The sequence below is a fragment of the Nicotiana tomentosiformis genome, chromosome 9 (genome assembly GCF_000390325.3).
Source record: "Nicotiana tomentosiformis chromosome 9, ASM39032v3, whole genome shotgun sequence".
Classification (NCBI taxonomy): Eukaryota; Viridiplantae; Streptophyta; class Magnoliopsida; order Solanales; family Solanaceae; genus Nicotiana; species Nicotiana tomentosiformis.
This window is the reverse complement of record NC_090820.1, coordinates 58,758,490-58,783,939: the sequence shown is the minus strand read 5'-3', so window position 1 is coordinate 58,783,939 and position 25,450 is coordinate 58,758,490.

The following is a 25,450-nucleotide window of genomic DNA, read 5'->3' as shown; positions in this document are numbered from 1 at the left end:
TCTTAAGGGGTTAAGGGAGAAGTGTTTGAACTTAGTGGGGATAGTGCTGGAGGTTCTGATGGATTTGCTAGCACTTTTTATCAAGAATGCTGGGAGATCATCTATGACATACACAACATGGTACTCCATTTCTATGGTGGAGCATCACTGCCTTTGTCCCTTACACATACCAACTTGGTGTTGCTACCAAAGAAACCAATGGTGCAAATATTCTCACACTTGAGACCTATAAGATTGAGCAACTTCATCAACAAGGTGATATCTAGGGTGATACATGACAGATTGGAGAAGTTCATGCCTTCATTAATCTCTGCTTATCAATTAGAATTTTTGAAAGGCGGGAGCATATTTGAGAACATACTTCTCACACAGGAGATAGTTAATGATATTAGGTTGGGAGGCAATCCTGTCAATGGAGTGATTAAGCTGGTCATGGCCAAGACCTCTGATAGGGTCTCTTGGAAATATTTGTTGCATGTACTAAGGAAGATGGGGTTTGCTGAAAAATTTGTCAATATGGTGTGGAACCTACTATCAAACAATTTGTATTCAGTCTTGGTGAATGGTCATTCCTCGAGTTTTTTTCCAGTCTACAAGGGGTGTGAATCAAGAGATCCACTTTCTCCAGCATTGTTCATACTGTCAGCTGAGGTGCTATCTAGGTCCTTGAACAAACTGTTTGAGGACAAATCTTTTGTTGGATTTGGGATGCTTGAGTAGACTAATCCTTTGAACCATCTTGCATATGCTAATGATACCACCAACTTTGCTTCAACTCAGTATGATTCATTGAAGAAAGTAATGGCAGTGTCGGGTAGCTATGAGAAGATTTTAGGCTATCTTATCAATAAGTCCAAGAGTTCTTACTATATCCATGCCAATGTAGCTAATGTTTTATTTAATGCAGTTGGGGATGTCACATGCTTCTCAAAAGGGGAATTTTCATTCACTTACTTGGGGTGTCGTATCTTCTGCACTAAAAGAATGATGGACTATTATGATGATCTTATTAAGAAGGTAAAGTCTGTGTTGCATTCATAGAAAGGCAAATTGTTATCATATGGAGGGAAAAGTACACTCATTACTAGTGTTTTGCAAAGCGTACTAGTTCATCTTTTGTCAGTTCTTGATCCACCAGACAATAAACTTGAAGACTTGCATAAGATTTTTGTAAGGTTATTCTGGAGCATAAAGGAGGAAGGTAGGAGTAGGCATTGGTCTTCATGGCAGAACCTATATCTTCACAAAGGAGAAGTTGGATCAGGTTTCAAGTCCTTGGTGGATGCATCTAAGGCATTATTTGCTAATCTATGGTGGAGATTTAGGACCACAAAATTTTTGTGGTCAAACATTATATGGAACAAGTATTGTAAGAAAGAGTAACCAACAATTATGCAATTTAGAGAAGGATCACATATTTGGAGGCAAATGAGAAATGCATGGCAGGATGTGGAGAATGAAATATGGTGGGAGATGCAAAGGGGTTCTACTAATGTGTGGTATCAAAGTTTTACCAAACATGGGTCCTTGTACAATATTTTTCTCCAGACTTTTATATAAATGAAGAAATCTAGGAGGTGGCGGATTTGAGACAAGGTGTAGGGTGGAATGATCAATTGTTAGAGCAAAGATTTCCTCAGGAGATTGCTGACCAAATTAGGCATAATGTACAATTTGAAGCAATGATGACTACTGGGATATGCCATGGCAGATTCTAACTTCCTCAGGCAAGTTCACTGTAAATAGTGCTTAGGCAAATAGTAAGACATAGATCAAACCTTAATCCATAATTCAAAAATATGTGGATTACGGGTTTGCCATTTAAGATATCTTTCTTGCTTTGGAGATTATGGAGGTTTAAATTTCCTACTGATGATTTGTGGAGAAGGAATGGCTACTTACATGTATCTAGGTTTTGGTGTTGTCAATAACCACAAGAAGAAACATTTGCTCACTTGTTCTTGACTAGTTTTACGGCATCTAAGGTTTGGATGGGTTTTGTTGGTGCAACAGGGTTGAATGTACAACTGGTAAAGTTTCGTTAAGTCATTAGAGCTTGGTGGAATGCTTAATGTTGTCCAAAATTGAAGCCATTATTTCAGGCAGTTCCAGCTATTGTTATATGAGAATTGTGGAAGGAGAGAAATACAATTAGAAATGGAGGAGCAGTGTCATTTCATAGAGGATTCATGAGGTAAACAATACACTACGCAACTTGGCAAATGTGAGATATCCTTGACTTTCTTATATTCTTTTCCATTAACCTGTTTTGATTGAGTTTATTTTAAGGTTATAAGCATGTTCTTGTGACTAGAAGAGTGACTTGAAAAGTCCCCCACATTGGACGGTATAAGTGTAGCACTGATACAGTTTTAAGGGAAAATCCAGGTCCAAGCTCATTTGGCTTTTGTGTAATGTACCGTGTAGGGGAATTGGTACATTCTAGGGCATAAGTGATTGAGGAGAAAACTACCATTGTAGCTGAGGCAAAGATCATAGTTGAAGGGATGGCATATTGTCTAGAACAGTGTCTACACCCTCTCATAATTAAAACTAACTCTTTGGTGATGAAGAAGATCATAGAAGGAGAATGGGATACTCCTTGGTGCATTGTGGCATAAGTGAAAAAGATTAAGAAAATGAAGGATCAATTAAATATGATCTTCCAACATTGTGCTAAGAGAGGGTAATTATATGGTAGATATTTTAGCTAACCTTGTGTTTTTATTTGCAGGTACAACCACATTTAATTCATTCTATGAACTACCTAGTGAAGGAAGAAGACTTTTGGATATGGACAAATCTTAATTCCCTAACCTTAGGGTTAGGATGGCCAAGAGAAGGGAACCTCATCAATGAAGTATTTCCAGTTGATTCTGCCATCTTTTGGTGCACGATTCCAACTTGTATGTGAGTTTATATTATCAGGTTGTTGTCCAGTGGTATTATCATGGTATCATGCTCAATCTGGAGATGGCTTGGCAGTATATGGAATGCACTTGAAAAGCAGGATGGTAAAGGTTTTACTGGAAACTTTTATATGGGATCTAATGGCATTGTTGGTAACACTGCCTGCTCTTGCTTATATAGTTGTGATGTATACTTTCAAACAATAATCAAATGGTATTAGCATGCTCATATGCTCAGCCTGGAAATGGTCCGGAAGGTTATGGATTTGGTATGCAAAGCAGGCAATTCACTTCTTTTCCGAAAATTAACTGGCACTTCTTGGAAGGTCAAGAAGAGCTGCAGTACATTGTTTGTGGAGTTGGTTCATAATTATATTATATTTCTTCTTTGCTATGATGAAGAGTCACTCATGTTTCTATATATTGGGGAACTCAAGCTGGATGCTAAGATGGTTTACACACACATGCTTCTAGGATTACTGGAGGGCTGCTGAAGTTTGTGTTGGTTGTTGGAGATTCACATTTGTCTTGTCCTTTGGAATGCAAAACCTGGCACATGGTGAGAGATTTAGAGGTGCTACTGTGAAGTTTTTCCCTTGGCTTGTGGATACACACACCACAACACTTGAGGAGCTTATACATTTACCCTACGTAATAGTTAGCATGGTTGTAGTAGCTACTTGTAGTTTTTCTTCTTCTTTTAGCTTGATTTTTGGACAAGTTGTAAGCGTTGGATACTTTATGGTTTTTATTATATATACTATACACTAGGAAGCATGCCTAGTTGTATATTTGCTATAAAAAAGAGAATAGAGAATAGGGTTTTGGTAGTAACTTAAGAGAGTTAATTTTGGAGATTTAGGCCTCAATTTAAGGTCGAAGCTTGAAACTATTCATATATTTGGACTTGGAAAAGAACAGATAATTGGGATTTGGTGTTGATTTGGTATTTTGACCATGTGGGATTGGGTTAACTTTTCTAAATTGGGTAAATATTGAACCTTTTTTCTCATGAGCAAAAAAATAGCAACAGTTTTCATGGGATTAGAAGAAGAGTGATTATAGGGAGAAGAAAATTTTAATATATAATCAGTTTTATATTATTCAGATTCATTAACATAAATAAAGCGGCTATATACTAAAACATTAGCATGTAACATTTCAAATTATACATTTAATATTATACACCAATAGCTTTTTCTAAATAAAATGCATATATGAATAAAAATGCATACATTATATCATTTATAAAACTAAATATTGTTAATTAACTATGAAATATACCCAAATTAATCTGTAAACATACTAGAAATAGTTTCTAAATAAAATGCATAAATAAACACATATGATATTAGGGGAGTTCCTTAAGCTTGTTTTGACTTATTTGAGTATGAATTGACTATATTTGAGTTGTTGGGAGATTTTTGCTAAAGGGAAAGCGATATTGGGGAGTTGATTTATTCCGAAAGAGGTAAGTATCTTGGTTAGCCTTGATTTTATAGAATTAGGTTGTACTTGGGGGAAGCGTATATGCATGGTGACAAGTGTGTATGCGTTCACCATGGTCTAAGAATGCAGGTAGAATTAGCCTTATTCATGTCTTGTTTACTTCATATATATTATTTTCTTAAGCTTTAATAGTTCGTGAAACTACTTGTTTATTCACATACTTCTAGTTACTATGTTTATGTTTTGTTGAAATACTTGGGCACTATGTTAAGGTTATGATTGTATCTCACGTGGTGTATTGTTTTTAATCACTCTTCTTGATGTTATTTATGCTTCCCACCTAGCTCGGTACTGTTTTATATATCCTCCGTGAAGAAGAATGTATTGCATGAAGGGTGATTCCTTGCTCGTGAGGAAGAGTGATTTATGTACGATGTTTGTTTCCTTTCTTCTTGATAACATTATTATTATTATTATTATTATTATTATTATTATTATTATTATTATTATTATTATTATTCTTATTAGTATTATTATTCTTATTCTTATTATAGTTATTATTGTTATTATTATTCTTAATATTATTATTATTATTGTTATTATTATTGTTATTATTGTTATTATTATTATTAATATGATTATTATTATTATTATTATTATTATTATTATTAGTATTATTAGTATTATTATTATTATTGTTATTATTGTTATTATTGTTATTATTGTTATTATTGTTATTATTATTATTATTATTATTATTATTGTTATTATTATTATTATTATTGTTATTATTGTTATTATTGTTATTATTATTTTTATTGTTATTATTATTATTATTATTACATGAAGGGTGTTCCGAGCTTGGTGAGGAAGATTGCTAAATATATATATATATATATATATGTGTGTGTGTGTGCCGAACACACACACTCACGAAGTGTGCTTCGGTGCTAGTGAGGATGAGAGGTAAATGCTTGAAGGGTGTTCTTGTGCTATTGATATGATATCTTTTACTCATATCTCGTATTATGCGGATTTGTAGATTTGACTATGTTGTTTTCATGGATATCATTTCATACTCTTGGATTTGAATTGGTGAGAAAGATTTGGTTGTGATATTTTAGAAACATGATCATTATTTCTTTTAGTTGATCATTTGACTATTTCTTGTATTTACTATTGTTATTTCTCTTGCTTATTAACTACAGAGGTTTATAAGTAGGTATCTTGTCTTAGCCTCATCACTACCTCGTTGAGGTTAAGCTCGACACTTACTGAATGCATTGGGTCAATTGTTCTTATGCTACACTTCTGTAATTCTAGTGCAGATTCAGACGTTGGTGCTAGTTAAGTCCCAAGAGATGCTTTGCTTGGACACTTGAGAGATTTTAGGTAGTGCTGCATACACATTCGTATCTTTACTACTATTTATTTGTATCAGACAGTATTGTAGTGTCACACTTCAACCGTGGGGGGTGTGACCGACAGACGATGCCAGAAGGCCCGTGTGAACCGACAACGATACTTAGACCTTATAACATAAAATTTAGGCCAACGAGGCTTACAAGTAAACGTTTAAATGAACACACCTTGTTGTGGAAAAGACCCTAGCATTCATATATATTTACACATACACATATACATCCATGGACATGAGAGTTACTGCCACCTTTTACACACACCCAAACACTAGTAGTATGCAGACCTCTAAGAGTATCAAAACATCATATATATACACGACTTGGTCGAGACAGGTCCCCATCGTACCCAAACTGTATAGGACATCGGGAGCACAAACTGTAGAATCCATGAGCTTCTAAAGATGCAACTTTGTGAAGGGTTAAGCCACTCACGGAAACTATGAATTAAATAGAATATAATATTATTTATCCCTTCGTTGGGGAATCTTACTTTATATCATTCTCGGCCTCGTAGAGGGCTCGGTAAAGTTTATTTCTTTCATCACACTGTACCCAGACTCAGGAGGTATCGGTTGTGTCGGGCCTCAAGAGATCTTGGTCGTACCCATCCACCCAAGGGCTCGGTGTTTCCTATAGCAAATTATTACGTACCCGGTCTCATAGAGTGCTCAGTCATATCCGGCCACACAAAGGCTCGGTAGTGTTTCACATCATATCTTTTCATACCTAATTAATCAGTGGTTGCACAATAGGTGCCTTACCCAACCTTCTATAGTGCGGCACGACAAAGTAAATTAGATACGTATACCTATAAGTGCAATGCAGAATCAATTTAAAGGGGCATTAAGTTTAGACTCATAATGCATCATACGTTCCGAACTTAGGACGCTAACTGGAACATGTTAGATTTTGTAAGAAGTGCTACCGGCAAGAATGTACAAGTATAGAACAACATCATTGAGAGGGGCTTAGAACTACCAAACTTTATAGTGCATGGATCATTTATAAGAAAGTTGAGACTTAAACTACCAAGAAAGAAATTAGCCTTACATACCTTGTCGAAGAATTAGCTATACTCCTATGCTGATAAATTCTGCCTCTAACAAATCTCCAGAATCAGTACAATAAGATGATATATATAAAAGTGACCATCCCAAATTCCTTCATACTAGATTCTCCTAAATTCACCTTCGACTTTGTCTTAAACTGTTAGGGAAATTCTAAAGGATCTTAAGAGAATTTACGGGACAATTACAAGGGGAGATATCTTCTAGAATGAGAGAGAAAGAGCTACTCTGCCTTTTTTACCATTACAAGCCTAGGAAATTCCGCCACTGCACATAAAAAATGGGCTGCCACACCCCGGTTACAGCACCCCGGTGGGACATTTGGCGCAAGCTTGCTGAAATGTGTAATCCCTTTTGCCTTCGCATACGTTGCCGGCCAATTGGCCGAGCTAAAACCAAACTTACAAATCTTAAATTTTCAGGTGTGGGGTGTAAAATCATCCTCCCCATTCGGAACAGTCGTCGTCGAATGTTGAATGTTGAATCATAGTCATCCCTTGCAAGCTTCTTTTAGTCAATTCGAATTGTTCTTGCTATAGTAGCTTCATTGTTTACTTCTGTGGCTTGGAATAAATGGGGGTACTTTGATTTCATGTCTTCTTCAGCTTCCTAGGTCATTTCTTCTTTACTGCTATTCCTCCAAAGTACTTTTACTGAAGTTACATCTTTGGTTCGCAGCTTACGCACTTGATGACCTAGGATAGCAACTGGAACTTCTTCGTGGGATAAGTCCTCCATGACTTGAATATCTTCAATAGGGGCAATACATGATGGGTCACTCAAGCACTTTCGGAGAATAGACACATAAAATACCGGGTGCACTGCTTCCAATTCTGAGGGCAATTCGAGCTTATAATCTACTTGACCAACTTTCTGAATTATTTCAAATAGACCATTATATCGGGGACTGAGTTTACCCTTCTTACCAAACCTCATCACACTGAATACCCATTCTCTTACAGTGAACTCCAGATCTCGTTGTCGGGTGTCTGAGTAAGACTTTTTCCTACTTTGAGCGGTCAATAATCGTCTTTGATTTCTACAGCTTGTTGTACTGCCTCAGGACCCAATAACTTTGTTTCCCGAACATAGAACCAGCCGATAGGAGATCTGCACTTTCATTCATATAGGGCCTCATACGGTGCCATATGAATGATAGCATGGTAACTGTTGTTGTAAGAAAATTTGATGAGCGGTAGATGATCCTCCCAATTTCCCTTGATGTCCAAAACACAGGCTTGTAACATGTCCTCGAGTGTTTGAATAGTGCGCATGGCCTAGCTGTCTATTTCTGGATGGAAAACTGTGCTAAGGTTGATCCTTGTACCCAACCCATTTTGGAATGATCTCCAGAATATAGCCGTAAACTGGGCACCTCGGTCTGATATGATGGAGATCAAAACCCCATGGAGTCGAACTATTTCCTTTATGTATAACTTAGCATAATCTTTCGCTGAGAAGGTACTCTTTACTATTAGGAAATGAGATGACTTGGTGAGTCGATCCATGAGGACCCATATGGAGTCAAATCTTCGACGTGATCGCTGTAATCCGATAGTGAAATCCATATTGATCACTTACCATTTCTAGGTCGGAAGCTCCATATCTTTCAGTAACCCTCCCGATTTCTGATGTTCAACCTTAACTTGTTGGCAGCTTGGACACCGACCAACGTATGTAGTAATGTTCCTCTTCATACCGTTCGATGATCTGCTCTCGGAGTCCCCTGACATCGAGCACACATAACCAGTCTTTATATCTCAAGAATTCGTCCTCTGATAAATCGAACACATGTTCCCTTTGAGAGGGAATGCATTTCCTTATTTTCACCAAGGCTGGATATTCAAATTAGCGTACTTTTACTTCGGCTACTAGCGAGGATTCTACAGCATTTCAAATTGTGGCTCCTCCGCCACCGGTATCAAGCAATTGTACACTTAAATTAGCCAATCGACACAAGTCTTTAGTCATCTCCAACTTATGCTCTTCCACGTGTCGTAGACTAGCCATGGATTTCCGACTTAATGCATCAGCCATAATGTTTGCCTTCCCGATGTTGTACAAAATAGCAACATCGTAATCTTTTAATAATTCAAGCCATCTCTGCTACCTCACATTTAATTCTTTTTGCTTAAATATGTACTGCAAACTCTTGTTATCGGTGAATATATCGACATGAACACCATACTTATAATGACACCATATCTTCAAGGAAAATATAATGGCGGCTAGATCCAAATCATGGGTGGGGTAATTCTGTTCGTGCTTCCTTAGTTGCCTCGAAGCATAAGCAACAACTTTCCCATGTTGCATTAGAACACTGCCCAAACCCACTCTAGAGGCATCACAATATATAATATACCCCTTGGGTCCTTCAGGAAGATTTAGAACTTGTGCCAAGGCCAATTTGTCCTTTAACTCTTAGAATCTCTTTTCGCAAGTGTCGATCCATTGAAATTTAGCTTCCTTATGCGTCAATTTTGTCAATGGAGCAACATGGAGAAGAAATTCTCCATGAATCTTCGGTAGTAGCCGGCCAAGCCTAATAAGTTGTGTACCTTAGTAGGGGTTGTGTCCCTTGGCCAATCCTTAACTGCTTCACTTTTGACTATCAACTTTGATACCCCCTCCTAATACTATGTGCCCAGGAGTGGCCATCAAGCTTAACCAAAACTCGTACTTGCAAAATTTGGCGTATAACTTATGATCTTGGAGTGTATGTAAAATTGTTTAGAGATGCTCTGCGTGCTCTGTTTCTGATCGGGAATATACCAGGATATCATCTATGAACATGATCACAAAAATATCCAAATATGGTGCATTGGTGAGGCCAAAGGATATAACGCGGAACACATGATGGCCATATCTTGTCCGAAAGGCTTTCTTCGGAACATCTTCCTCTTTGATTTTTAGTTGATGATACCCAGATATGAGGTCGATCTTGCAAAAATTCTTGGCACATTGAAACTGATCAGACATATCTTTGATCCTCGAAAACAGATACTTGTTCTTAATGGTTACCTTGTTCAACTGTCAATAATCAATACACGTCCTCAAAGAACAATATTTCTTTCAAACAAATAGCACTAGGGCTCCCCACGGGAAAGTACATGGTCGAATAAAGCCCTTATCAAGAAGGTCCTTCAACTAAACTTTCAATTCCTTCAACTTGGCAGGAACCATCCTTTATGGGGAAATTGATATCGGTTGCATATCAGGTGGCACATAGACAGCAAACTTAAATTCCCTCTCAGGTGGAATACCCGAGAGCTTGCCAGGGAACACATCGAGAAATTCATTAATGACCGGAACCAACTGAAGGGTGGGAGGCTTTGCCTCTGTGACTTGCACTGCTAACAAGTTGTAGAAACTTTCTTTTGTGATCATCTTTCGGGCCTTAACGTAAGAAATAAACTTCCCCTGTGGCATCGCAACATTGCCCTTCAATTTGAGTCCCGGAAAGTTAAAACAAATAACTTTCTTCCAGCAATCCACTATAGCATAACAAGAGGTTAGCCAATCCATGCCTATAATAGCATCAAATTCAATGATTTCTAACTCATTCAAATTAGATAAGGTATGGTGATAATGAATCACCACATCACAACCTCGATATGCTCGCCTAACTACCACGGACTTACCCACGAGCGTGGCTACTTCAAACAGTTATCGTAACAATTCAGGTACTTTATCACATTTACCAGCAACGAATGGAGTAATATACGGGGGAGTAGAACTTGGATCTATCAAAGCATACACACTAATGGAAGACATGGATAATATACTTGTGACCACGTCTGGTGATGAATCTAGATTATGTCGGCCTGACAATGCGTAGATACGATTCTATTGTTATTGCCCACCCAGGCTAGACATCCCACTTTGACCTCTACCTCTTCTTATCGGCGATTGCATATCTTTCTCTCGAGGATTTTTTGTCGATGATGAGGCTGCTGCTAATCACATTGGCGGTATCAAGCCACCCACATTTTTCACTGGGCAAAGCAGCATACCTGGCCAAGGAGTTAAACTGTATGATGTACTCCTGAACACTCATGTTACCATTCTCCAAACGTAAGAACCTGTCTTGCTTAGATCGACGGAGTTCGATAGGTAAATACTGCTACAGAAAGGCTTCAGAAAACTTCTTCCATCCTAATGAGGGAGCAAGAAGTCCTTTAGATTGTTCCCACATCTCATACAAAGTCACAGCAATATCCACCAATATATATGAAGCAAGCTCTACATACTCTGTATCAGTGGCATGCATAAATCGTAAGGTCCGCTACACTTGATCTAGGAAATTATGGGGATCTTCATTTGGATCCGTTCTTGTGAATACCGGGGGGTCCAAATTTATGAAATCTCAAACTCTCATACTAACTACTCTATCTGAGGTGGCAGGGGCCTGACGTTGGGCCTGAGAGGCCACTAATTGAGTCAATAGTTGTACTATATTTTTCATATCTTAATCTTGTTCTGGAACAACAGAAGGAGGAACAAGAGGTACATTTGTTTCTCTATGTTGTCCCGGGGGATGTAGTGTTGTCTCCAAAACTTGAGTTCCAGTCTCATCGTGTGGTCCATGTTGACCCATAGGGGTAGGTGGCACCTGAGTGGTACCTTCTCCTGCTTTCCTAGTCAATCCCTCCATAATTGACTAATGTCTCATGGTAGGCATCGCTATAAGTATAAACAAGATAAGAATTAGAAGCAAATACTTATGACTCATCTATATGGCACGATCTAGATCAGAAAGAAAGGTATTCATCCTAGATATCTCCTAGCCTCATGTTTATAAGTATGGCGCATAAAATACCTATAAACAAGACTCTACTAGATACGGCTTACTGACTTCCTAGGAAATGACCTGCCCTAATACCAAGTTTATTACACCCAAACTTTGGAAGGTGTGACCGGCACACGATGCACGAAGGCTCGTGCAAACTGACGACTGTACTTAGACCTTATAACATACAATTTGGGCCAACAAGGCCTCAAAGTAAACATTTAATGAGCATATCTGGCTGTGGAAAAGACCCTATCATTGATATATATTTACCCATACACATATACATCTGTGGCCATTAGAGTTACTGCCACTTTTTACACATACCCAAATACTAGTCTAGTCTGGAAGCCTCTAAGAGTATCAAAACATAATACATATACACGACTTGGTAGGGACAGGGCCCCACCATACCCAAACTATTTAGGACAAATGCTTCGGTACCTATTGACCTCGAGCAGCTACTCTGAAAGAGTGGAGAGTGACAACCAATCAGCTGGAACAATACCCTACTAGGGACAAATGTAATCGAGTCTATCATTACCTGTGGGCATTAACACAGCGCCCAAAAAGGAAACACGTCAGTACGGAAAATGTACGGAATATGTAAGACTAGGAATGTATATAAAATCAGTGGCATAACATAAAAGGTATGAGTACATGATTTCAACTCGAATGCCAACGATAAGCCAACGGGGGCACAAACTGCTAAAGCCATGAGCTTATAAAGATGTAACTTTGTGAAGGGTCATGCCACTCATGGAAACTCTGCATTAAATACAACATAATATTATTTATCCCTTTGTTGGGACATCTTATATTATATCGTACTCGACCTTGCAGAGGGTCGGCAAAGTTTATTTCTTTCATCACATCGTATCCAAACTTAGGAGGTCTCGTTGTTTCCGGCCTCAAGAGATCTCGGTCGTACCCGACCACACAAGAGCTCGGTGGTATGCCATAGCACATCATTATGTACCAGCCCTCATAGAGAGCTTGATCTTACCCAGCCACACAAGGGCTCGGTAGTGTTTCACATCATATGTTTTCATACACAACTGATCTATGGTTGCACAATATGTGTGGTACCCGGTCCTCTATAGAGCAGCTCAGTAAAAAAAACTAGATACATATTGTCACGACCCAAACCGTAGGCCACGTCAGGTACTCGGTGCCTTACTCAACCGAGTACCAACATAACATATCTTTCTTATTATACAATTATGGGTAAGTGGGCCAGAAGTGCCGTCATAAGATAACCAGAATAAAACATAAGGGAATACTAGACATAGGACGACCCAACATGATATAGAAACATATATATGTGACTTACTAAGGCCGACATAATCATTTGTACACTCAAAATATAGGCCGAAAAGGCTATACAAGTATCCATATACATGACATCTGTCTACAAGCCTCTAAGAGTATATAAACATCATAAAGGCCATGATAGGGCCCTCCATACCAATCAATACATGTCCAAATCATACTGACCAGATAGGTAACTCCAAAGCAAGTGGAGTGCACCAACACCTTCTGCTGTGCTGATGGCCGACTAGGAGGACTATCAACCTGTCTATTGGGACCTGCGGGCATGAAACGCAGCATCCCCAGGCAAAAGGGACATCAATAAAAATAAAGTACCGAGTATGTAAGGAATGAAAGCAGTATATAAAAGACATAAAAGAAACATGGAGTAAGGAACTAAACCTGTAAGTTTGAATAGCCCTGAGAATCATGAAATATTTTTAATGTCATGCATATGTGTATAAATGTCATATCATGCATAGGTATATGCGTACATAACATCATCAAGCCTCCGAGGTCATTCCATTATATCATCTTGGCCTCTGTGGGAAAAATCATCAGTATGCTAGCTGTAACACCCTAGAAAATTTTAAAGTACTTAACTGTAAAGCCCAGTAAAATTTGCAAAAGAAAATAATGTTTCGTGGTGCCAAATTGGCCTTACGTGTTTGAGAATTGTATAAATTCTTCATGGCGAGCTTGCTCACCTCGGCTCAGACTTTTTGGGTTAAACAATGCACCGGAATGTAAAGGAAATTTTTTGGCAAAAAAGCGCATTTCTGTGGTCCATTATACGACCGCAGAATCACTCTGCGGACCGCATAATGGCCATAGAGTGAGGAAGTTAATTGGGTCTGTTGGAAGCAATTATGTGGTCGACTATGCGACCGCATAACTGTTATGTGATGTACTATGCGACCGCAGAATATTTATGCGGACCGCATAGTGACCGCAGACTCAGGATGATTTTTGGTCATTTTGGACACCAATTATGCGACTGATATGCAGTCCGCATAACCATTATGCGGTCGCATATGCGACCGCATACCTTGTACCGGAGCTCCATTTTTGGGTTTTAAAAACCAACCGTACTTCGTTAAATACACGCAAAGGGTCATTTTTTAGCCAATATTCTGTTGTTTTAGAGAGAGAGAGAGAAAACCCTAGGCTAATTATTCATCAAGTCTTGCTCAAATCTTGGAAGATTAATAAGGAAAACCCACAAGTTCTTCATCTAAGAGGTAAGGTTCCATACCCTAGTTTTCAATTTCGAATTTGGGTAGAAGATGGTTGATTAGGAGTATGATTCTTGGGTATGAGAGTATTATCTATACATGCATGTACCAAAAAGATTTGTGGGAAGATTGTTGAGCTTAAATTAGTAAGGATTCGGTTGTGTAGTGAAGTAAATCTTGTAGAAGAACATTGTGGTTAAATTTGCACACCTAGTGTTTGATAAAATGCTCAAAAGAGCAGAGACCATGAATATCTTCCTAATTATTGTTAAATTTTGTTATGTCTCAAAATAGATTAGGATTGCTAGAATTTCCGGAACGTTGTAATTTAAGGAAATCTCAATTGAGGTATGTTGGCTAAACTTTCTCTCTTGGAATTGAATTCCATAATGTTTCAGTGAGTTTCAAAGTATGGGTTGCGTATTAAAATGTGGTGGCTTGAATCGTATTTCAAATGAAAGCTAGTATGCCAAATTGTGTGAGAAAATCTCAATATTCTTAAGACTCTTAATTGCTCATATGTGTACCTAAAGTCTTGATTGGGAATGTCTTATTATTGATAACCTATAAAGATAGTTGGAAGTAAAATCAGTAAATTGGATATATAAAGTGTGGCCAACGTTTCAATAGTGAAAGTTATACTTATGACCAATGGTGCCAATGAAATTAAATAATGTGAGAAAGATTATGAAATGAGATTGGACTCAACTATTCCAAAATTGACTTCGACAATATAATCGGCTAAAAGCTTATGATCTCAAGTGATGCCCATATGTGGCTGCTTTAGCTAATGCTATGCTTTGTAAGTATTTTTCAATGTGTTTTGCGTTCTTACATATTCGTGAGTGGAAATTGTGTATGATTTTAACTTGTTCTTCAATTGCCAATCATTTTACTTCATTTATTAGAAAGAAATCTATTGTGTTTAAAGCCTTCAATACTAATGAACTTAAAGTTGTAATTTCTGGAATATTCTACTTGTTGATAATTATGATGATGATCTATGAAAGCGAAGAATTGAAAGTGTGGAATATGAAATACGGCCATTGCGCCATGAATAAAGAATCATATGTAAGCCAAGAGAGCCAATGAAATAATAATGTTCTAAGTGATTGAAAGTATGGATTAAGTGATATGTGATGTAAAACGTTATGAGATGTACGTACGTGTACTTTTGTTTCCAATGTGTTATGAAACCCTATGGACGGTCTATGAAACGCACAGGTATATGGTATTACGAAACCCTATGGATGGTCTATGAAACACATAGGAATATTGTGTTATGGAATCCTGTGGACGATCTATGAAACACATAGGTATATTATGTTATGAAATCCTTTGGACGGGCTATGAAATGCATAGGTATATTGTGATCTGAAATCCTATGGATGGTCTATGAAACACATAGGTATATTGTGTTATGAAATCCTGTGGATGGTCTATGAAACGCATAGGTATATTGTGTTATGAAATCTTGTGGACGGTCTATCAAACGCCTAGGTGAATTGTGTATGAGAAGTATGGGTGTACGGTATGAATAAACACTATGGATGATATATCAAACACATAAGTGTATAATATGAATTGTGAACACTAAGGACGGTCTAATGAAAGACATTATTAATGCAGACAATAGGTGCCACTTTCGTTGTACTTGATTGTACAGGTTGTTTCAATTACATTATATTATGTGTTCCAAGTATAGATCATATGGCATTCTATTTTGAAAGAGGATTTCTAGATATACATACTAGTGTTATTCAATAGTACTAACGTCCCTTTTGCCGGGGGCGCTGCATCTTTAATGGATGCCGGTGGTTCTACAGTAGGTGGCATTGATCAGTGATAGCAGTACATTTTTTTCAGCTGATTTGGTGAACCCCACTTCATTTCGGGGTCGTGTATCTTTTGTTTTTCATGTACTTTGTGGTTGAGGTATAGCTGGGGCCTTGTTGCCGGCATTTCCATATTACTCTTCAGTTGTACTTAGAGGCTTCGTAGACAGGTTGTGGGTGGTATATGATGTTGGGAGTTGGATTAGAACTGTTGGCATTTGGCAACATGTTTTTCATTAAATCTATAAACTTTTAATGGTAAATATTGAATGATGTTGTTAATGGTAATGAAATGGAAGCGGATAATGAAATCTTTTCAGTATTTAATTAATGGAGTACATCTCCTCTTTTTTCAGGGATGAATTTGGGTAGAATGAAATCTAACAGGCTTGCTTAGTCGGGTTTAGTCGGTTGAGCGCCGGTCACGCTCCCCGAGTTTGGGGCATCACACCAGCGGATCAGGTGGCGGTACGTATATAATGCCATAACATTTCCTCATACCCCATATACATATAATATATGCGTATATAATGTTATATGGTCATGGGTTAATATACATGTATAAATGAATGCAATGCATAAGAAGTAAGTCAATAAGATCTCTCAGTATGTCATAAGATCAATATCCCTTCGGTTAATATCACGAAATAAACTTTATCACATATGTATTTTCTAAGACCCATGAACAGACAATATAATAATAGGACATATAGGGAATCAAAAACATAGGCAACCCTAGTACTTCTAAGAATAGAGCCATTTGTGAAACTTGTGTGTTTGCTTGTTTCGTTATATCATGTGGATCATGACCAAAGAAAAGAAGGGATAGCCTTAACATACCTTAACTCTGTTGAGTCCTTAATACCTTCCAAGAAATTCTTCAAATAACTCAACTCAATCTACCATAGCATAAGGAGATTCAAAATCAGTGCTGATTTTGGCTAAGTTCGCAACTTAAACTAGTAGCTCGTTTATGTAAATTTAGGCAGAATCTCCCCTGTAATAAGAGCCTCCTCCAATACCATATACCAACAAAAACAACCAGAGAAATACAATAAGAACAACATCAACAATATCGTACAAATATATTTCATTAACAAGTCATCAACATATCATGACAAGCGGCAAGCTCGGATTTAATCCCTTTAGCTCCCTTCAACCTCATTATCATTCATTCTTGAACTTAGTAAACTTTATCACATATGTATTTTTTGAGACCCATGTACAGACAATATAATAATAGGACATATGGGGAATCAAAAACATAGGCAACCCTAGTACTTCTAAGAATAGAGCCATTTGTGAAACTTGTGTGTTTGCTCGTTTCGTTATATCATGTGGATCATGACAAAATAAAAGAAGGGATAGACTTAACATACCTTAACTTCATTGAGTCCTTGATACCTTCCAAGCGATTTTTCAAACAACTCAACTCAATCTACCATAGCATAAGGTGATTCAAAATCAGTGCTGATTAAAGGCTAAGTTCGCAACTTAAACTAGTAGCTCGTTTATGTAAATTTGGGCAGAATCTCCCTGTAATAAGAGCCTCCTCCAATAGCATATACAAACAAAAACAACCAAAGAAATACAATAATAACAACATCAACAATATCGTACAAAATATTTCATTAACAAGCCATCAACATATCATGACCAGCGGCAAGCTCGGATTGAATTCCTTTAGCTCCCTTCAACCTCATTATCATTAATTATTGAACTTAGTAATATATCAAATATAATAACCAATATCCTTTAAAGTATTTCCAACCTTGTACTAAATTTCAAAGTTACCCGAAATAGCCTAACACAAGATAATATCACCATGGACAACTTCCAAGTGATTTACAACCATTTCTTTTCTAGTTACCAATTTCCTCAACAAGATTGACATGTAAACCAACATAATCATACTAAAAATATCATACCCAACTTGTTTTACATAATTTCCAGCCATATAAAGTCATATACACAACTCCAAAATAGTCCAATAAGAGACAATAACTTCTTATACAACTTCAACTTCTATCTTGTAATTCTTCATCCAAATAACTGAACCAACACATAGATAAGCTTAAGCCCAAGCAATAGGGTGTTATACATACCTTAAATAATCAGAAGAAACTCGAACCAAAACTTCCCTAAGCTTACAAGCACCCTTAATGCATCACAACACCATAGAGACTCTTTTCTTTACTTAGGCTAAATATTGAGGTTAGGTCTAGGCAAAACCACCTTGGATTCGACTTGGAACCATGAAGGACGGTTAGATAGGTGTTGAGAGAGTTTAGGAACTGTCATAGGTCGAAAATAACTAAAAATGAGCCGTCCAGACCCTTTAAAATGTTCGACGGTTGTCCACCGCCTAAGTGGGTTCCATTGGGAGCTGCTTGTGCAGTCTCGAAAAAAGGCGAATATCTCTCTACTCCAATATTGTATCGATGAACGGCTTATTGCGTTAGAAAATATACTTATAGATATTGAATTTGATATATATTTCATCCAGTAATTCCATGTATATTAGTAGCAACGCTCTGCCACATTTGACCTAATGTTTAACGCATTATGAATGTAACTTGTGATGACCTTTGCCAACTTTAGTTTCACAACTCCCTTGACTTCAAAATGTAACACATGACTATCATACGACTAAAATAACTCATAACATAACCTCCTTATCATGTTAAGAACCCTAGTCTTACCCCAAAGTATATGTCATAACATTCCTAACTTGTCGACTTTCGACGAAACTTATTTTCTTCGATTCGTTTAGCTTCTAAGCCTTCCAACCCACTTGGTACTTGTTATCCATGATCTTAAAGATTTGTAACCTCCATGGTAACATGATTAACTTACTTTATGTACTTTTAAATATAATCTCATTTATGAACATACATCAATTGACTTACGACGTACTCTCACGTATGAAAACATGGGGTGTAACATCATTCCCCCCCTTTGGAACTTTCGTCCTCGAATTTGACTGATGCGCTTATCAGTGTCATAACCTATAGCTCTTACGAATACTTTACTACTATGCTTTCCATCTAGGCAACTGTTTTGTGAAAAAATCTAAAGGCCAAGGCTTTTGTAAGGCCCTATAAAAGTTTACATAAAACCCGGGGTTTCTGCGGTCCATTCTGCGGTCGCAGAACTGATATGTGGACCGCATATCTGCCGCAGACTGAAGTAAATATTTGTGCAAAATATTTGGACCATTATGCGGTCCATTGTGCGGCCGCATAATTATTTTGCAGGCCGTATAACTCCCTCGCACATCCAGCACAAACAATTATGGAGTGAAGCTCTGCGGCGCATTATGCAACCACATAATAGGTCTGTGGACCGCAGACCAATCGCAAAGTGAGGCAGGAGTGTCCATTTCCGGAGAGCTATTATGCGGTCTATTTTGCGGACCGCATAAGTGTTATACTGTCGCATATGTGACCGCTGAAGCATTATGCGGTCGCATATGCGACCACAGATCTGCATCAGGGCTTCATTTTTATAATTTTTGACCCGACCCTATTTCGATATATTGAGGCAAAGGGATACTTTTGAAGCAAAAATTGGATACTTCTAGAGAGAGGGATTACCATAGAGTGAGAGGGAAAGTTCCTAAGCGTATTGATCATTAAATCTTGCTCCAAGTTGAAGAATTCACAAGAAAATTCACTAGGTCTTCATCCTAGAGGTAAGATTCTACTCCCTAGCCCTCAATTTCGTGATTTTATTGAAAATAGGTAATGAGAAAAGCAATTCTTGGGTATGGTAGTTATCCATTATGCATGCATGTACTATCAAGGGTTGGGGGGAGAATGTTTAGTTTAATTGGGTAGACTTTGTGTAGTGGGATGGAGGAATCCACCATAGGAGGACCTTGAAATCATAATACCCACCTAGTGTTTGATAAAATGCTCAAAGGAGCTGGAACCATAAACTCTCTCCTAGTTTGTATTCAATTTTAATATATTTCTAAATAGATCGAAGAGGCTAAGAATTCTGGAACATTGTAGTAATTTAAAAAGCTCGAAGCGAGGTATGTTGGCTAAACTCATCTCTTAGAATTGAACCCCACAATATCCTTGTAAGTCCCGCGTTGTTCATTATGAATTGATTATTCCGAATAAGACTTGTGTTGAAAGATATATGTTCAATATGTGTTCCAATGTTCTTGTTATGTTATATTCTATTTGAAAATGTGCTCGAAGCATGGGTTACATATCCAAATGTTATATCTTTAAGTCGTGATTCAAATAAAGGCTATTATGCCAAATTGTGTAAGAAATGTCATTGTGTTTAACATTCTTATTTACTCAATATGTGGACTTAAAGTCTTGAATAGAAATGCTCTATTGATGATCTGTGATAATGTTTGAAAGTGATAGAGATGAATATGAAGTATGAAATACGGCCAACGTGCCAAGAATGACATTGTGTTATGGACATTGGTGCCAATGAAACGAATGGTATATAAAAGATAATGAAGTGAGTTATCAATCCTTTAAATAAATAAACACCTTGGAAGTACTAGTGTGAGAGAGAGGGTTCTAGAGGGAGGGCCTAATTTTTCATCAAATTAATCTTCAACCATCACTCAAAGCCTTGGAAATATTCAAGTAGATCACAAAAATTCTTCACCCTAAAAGGTAAGAATTCATCACCTCAACTCTTAATTTCAAACATAGCTATAATGGGGTACTAGTGAGATACTTCATGAGTGTGAGGGTGGTTTATCTTGCATGCATGTGTGATAAAGAGTGTGGGGAAAGAAAGTGAGTTAGAACCATGCATGTTTTCCTAATTCTGGGTTCAATTTGTATATTGCTAAAATAGATTGAGGTTGCTAAGGGTTCCGGATAATTGTAGAGCCCAAGAAGCGAAATTGAGGTATGTATGGCTAACTCTCTTCGTCCTAGAATTGAACTCCTGGTGTCCGAATAATGGGTGTATGTTACAACTTGATCATACTAGAATTGTTTGCCTAAGTGTGTTGGATTAAAAGATTCATGTTCCCTAATTGTTTTAGATGGTTACCATGTCATCATGCTATTTGAGAACGTAATTATAATTTTTTAAGCTCCTTCCCTTATGTGTGAAATGCCTTATATGATGGTACTTATCGACATGAATGATGATGTCATTTGAACGAATAAAAAGGGAAATACATGAATTGTAAAATATTCCCAAGTGCCAAGAACTACTTAATAAATAAGGGTTGTTTATGCCATGTAATGAAAGATGGGAAGGAAATGTGAATTTAGTGAACAATTGAAAGAGGTTATGTCTCAAGTGAGATGGCTTAGTCGATCGAGCCGAGATCGGATGCCATGTTGTACACATGGTGGCATTTGTGTTGAAATTATTGATTTACATTATGGATATGGATATGTCTCACTTGAGATGGCTTAGCCGGTCGGGCCGAGACCGGACTCCGTGTAAAAATACGGTGACATTGTGAGTTGTGTCCTTGGCACTACAGATTATTAATCTAAACCGATGGAAAGATTGAATTGGAAACTATGTGATCCTTACTTGCTGTTTCTTTGTATTTCTATGAAGTACTTATTGATTAGTATGACTGCCTTGTCTTTGTTTCACTGTTCATTCTACTAAGATTGGTGTTTGCCTTACATACTAGTACTATTCGATAGTACTAACGTCATTTTTGCCGGGGGCACTACATCTTTGAATGGATGTAGGTGGTTCCATCGCAGATAGTGCCGATCGCAGATAGGTAGTGCTCTCCTTCTCTACTCATAGCAGTCTTGGTGAGCCCCATATCTCCCAGGGGTCATGTAGTCTTTCTTTTGTATAAGTTTTTATATGTTGAGGTATGGCCGGGGCCTTGTTGCCGGTATTGTCGTGTTGCTCTTTTGTACTCTTAGAGGCTCCGTAGATGTTTATGTGGGTCATGTATGTAGGTTGGGGTGGTCGTTGAATCGAGTTGTATTTTGGGAACTCAACTATGGTATAATGTATATAAAGAAAAATGAACTAGCAATGTTTATATATTTATCTAATTGAACCCCCATGTATTACAAATGGTGATGCGATCCCTTTTTGGATTATGAATGAGTCGGGTAGGAAAGGTTTAATAGGCTTGCTTGACCGGGTTCACTCGGTTGGGCGCCGGTCGCACTCCCCGGGGTTAGGGCGTGACATATTATCTCCGATCGTGGGGCACAGTTCCCGACTAATTTGTGGAAGTAATTGCAGCAAGGTATGGGTACTCAGCTGAACTTTAGTACAGCCTTTCACCCGCAGACTGACGAGCAGGCAGAGCGGACTATTCAGACGCTTGAGGATATGTTGCGCGCTTGTGTTCTTGACTTCAAGGGTAGCTGGGATGATCATTTGCCACTCATAGAGTTTACCTACAACAACAGTTATCATGCTAGCATTCAGATGGCACCATTTGAGGCTTTATATAGTAGGAGATGTAGATCTCCCATAGGGTGGTTCGATATTGGGAAAGTGGAGTTGATAGGGTCAGACCTCATGCATCAGACTATCGAAAAGGTTAATATCATTACAGCATGGTTGAAAACTGCTCAAAGTCGTCAGAAGTCCTATACAAATATTCGTTTTAGGGATTTGGAGTTCAAAGAAAATGATTGGGTATTCTTGAAGGTTTCCCCTATGAAGGGTATAATGCGGTTCAGTAAGAAAGGGAAATTGAGTCCGAGGTTTGTTGGACCGTATAGGATCATTCAGAGGATTGGTCAGGTGGCTTACAGGCTAGAACTACCTCCATAGATGTCTTTACTACACCCGGTGTTTCATGTATCCATGTTGAAGAAGGTGGTTGGAGATCCGTCGCTTATTGTTCTGGTTGGGACTATTGAGGTTAATGGAGAATTGATTTATGAAGATATGCCAGTTGCTATTCTTGATAGGCAAGTGCGTAAGCTAAGAAAATAAAGAAATTTCCTCCCTGAAAGTACTATGGCGGAACCAGCACAATGAAGAGGCCACCTGGGAGCCCGAGGAAGAAATGAAGAAGAAATACCCTCATTTGTTTGAATAACCATGTTTTTTAAAAGTTGTGTTCTATGAAAATGCTAAAGGTTTACCTTCTATAATTTATGTATCATTTGTACACTTGATGTTAAGGGTGTTCCTTTTTGGTGATATACTGCTCGTAAGGCCACGATTGTCGTTGTTTTTATGTTATGTTGCGTCATTGGTTCATGTATATGTCGTTAGGGTTGGTTTCTGAGATTTTCTGGCAGGTGGATAGGCCCAGTTACAAAGGAAACTCTAGCGAAAAATTTGGAAATTTGGGGAGTTAGTCAAAAGTTTGGAACTATTGGTATGTGTTATAGCAGCTGAGTCACATTGGTTTCTAATGGCGGATTTTGTCCCTTATTCGAGGACGAATAATCTTAAGCGGGGGAGGATGTAAGGCCTCATAAAATTTTACCTAAAACCCGGGGTTTCATGGTGCCGAAGTGGACTTATGTGTTGAGGATTGTAGAGTGCGTTGGGGAGTTGAAGAAAAGTTTTAGAAGTACAAGGCATTTATGTGGTCCATTATGCGGTCGCAGAATTGATCTGCGGACCACATATCTGCCGCAGACTGAAGCAGAACTTTGGGAAAAAGTTTTGGACCATAATGTGGTCCATTATGCGGCCGCATAATCATTTTGCGGGCCGCATAACCCCCTCGCCGATCCAGCATAAACAATTCCGGAGCGAAGTTTTATGGCACATTATGCGACCGTAGAATAGGTCTGCGGACTGTAGAATAGGTCTGCGGACCGCAGATCAGTCGCAGAGTGAGGCAAGAGTGCCCAGTTCTGGAGGTCCATTTTGCGGACCGCAGAAGCATTATGCGGTCGCATATGCGACCGCAGATCTGTATCATGGCTTTATTTTTTCTAATTTTTTACCTGACCTTATTTCGATATATTGAGGTAAAGGGCCACTTTTGAAGCAAAAAATCTGATACTTCTAGAGATAGTGATTACCATAGAGTGAGGGGGGAAGTTCCTAAGCTTATTGATCATTAACTCTTGCTCCAAGTTAAAGAATTCACAAGAAAATTCACTAGGTCTTTATCCTAGAGGTAAGATTCTACTCTCTAGCCCTCAATTTCGTGATTTTATTGAAAATAGATAATGAGAAAAGCAATTCTTTGGTGTGGGAGTTGTCCATTATGCATGCATGTACTACCAAGGGTTGGGGGAAGAATGTTGAGCTAAATTGGATAGACTTTGGGCAGTGGGATGGAGGAATCCACCATAGGAGGACCTTGAAATCATAATACCCGCCTAGTGTTTGATAAAATGCTCAAATGAGCTGGAACCATAAACTCTCTCCTAATTTTTGTTCAATTTTACTATATTTCTAAATAGATAGAATAGGCTAAGAATTCCGGAACATTGTAGTAATTTAAAAAGCTCGAAGCGAGGTATGTTGGCTAAACTCATCTCTTAGAATTAAACCCCACAATATCCTTGTAAGTCCCGAGTTGTTCATTATGAATTGATTATTCCGAATAAGCCTTGTGTTGAAATATATATGTTCGATATGTGTTCCAATGTTCTTGTTATATTATATTCTATTTGAAAATGTGCTCGAAGCATGGGTTACATATCCAAATGTTATATCTTTAAGTCGTGATTCAAATGAAGGCTATTATGCCAAATTGTGTAAGAAATCTCAGTGTGTTTAACATTCTTATTTTCTTAATATGTGGACTTAAAGTCTTGAATGGAAATTCTCTGTTGTTGATGATCCGTAATAATGTTTGAAAGTGAAACAGATAAGTATGAAGTATGAAATACGGCCAACGTTCCAAGAGTGACATTGTGCTATAGACATTGGTGCCAATGAAATGAATGGTATATAAAATATAATGAAGTTAGTTATCAATCCTTTAAATAAATAACCACCCTAGGAGTATTGTTAGTCATTGAGGAAGGGTAGGACGAAATAACCTAACCCCAAAACTACACGTGTCGATGTAGGAGCAAAGTGTGATTGTACCCGTTTATGGGGATGAGATTGATGTGATGAAAATATTCCGCTTTATTGGGATGAGATGATTGCTAGAAAAGGGTGATGTTGATCCACACGGCATTGTGATGAGACAGCCTAGCCGGTCGAATCGTGATTGGACACCAGCACACATGGTAGTGATTGTGTTTGAGATTACGATTAAGACAATGATCGGGACTAAGATAATGATTGTGATTGTGGTCGATGTCTTTGGGTGAGACGGCCTAGCCGATTGGGCTGTGATCGGACTCCATGCTCAAGATCACGGTGGTATATCGGTGCTAAGTTCTCCCAAAATTAAAATATGGAAAATTACTTGAAAACTTGTCTTGATCCTAATTTGATGTTTTGGTATTGTTTGAGGCTCCCATTGTTTTTATGATTGTCGTTCCTTGTGTTATCATTCATTCTATTGAGAGGGTGTTTAG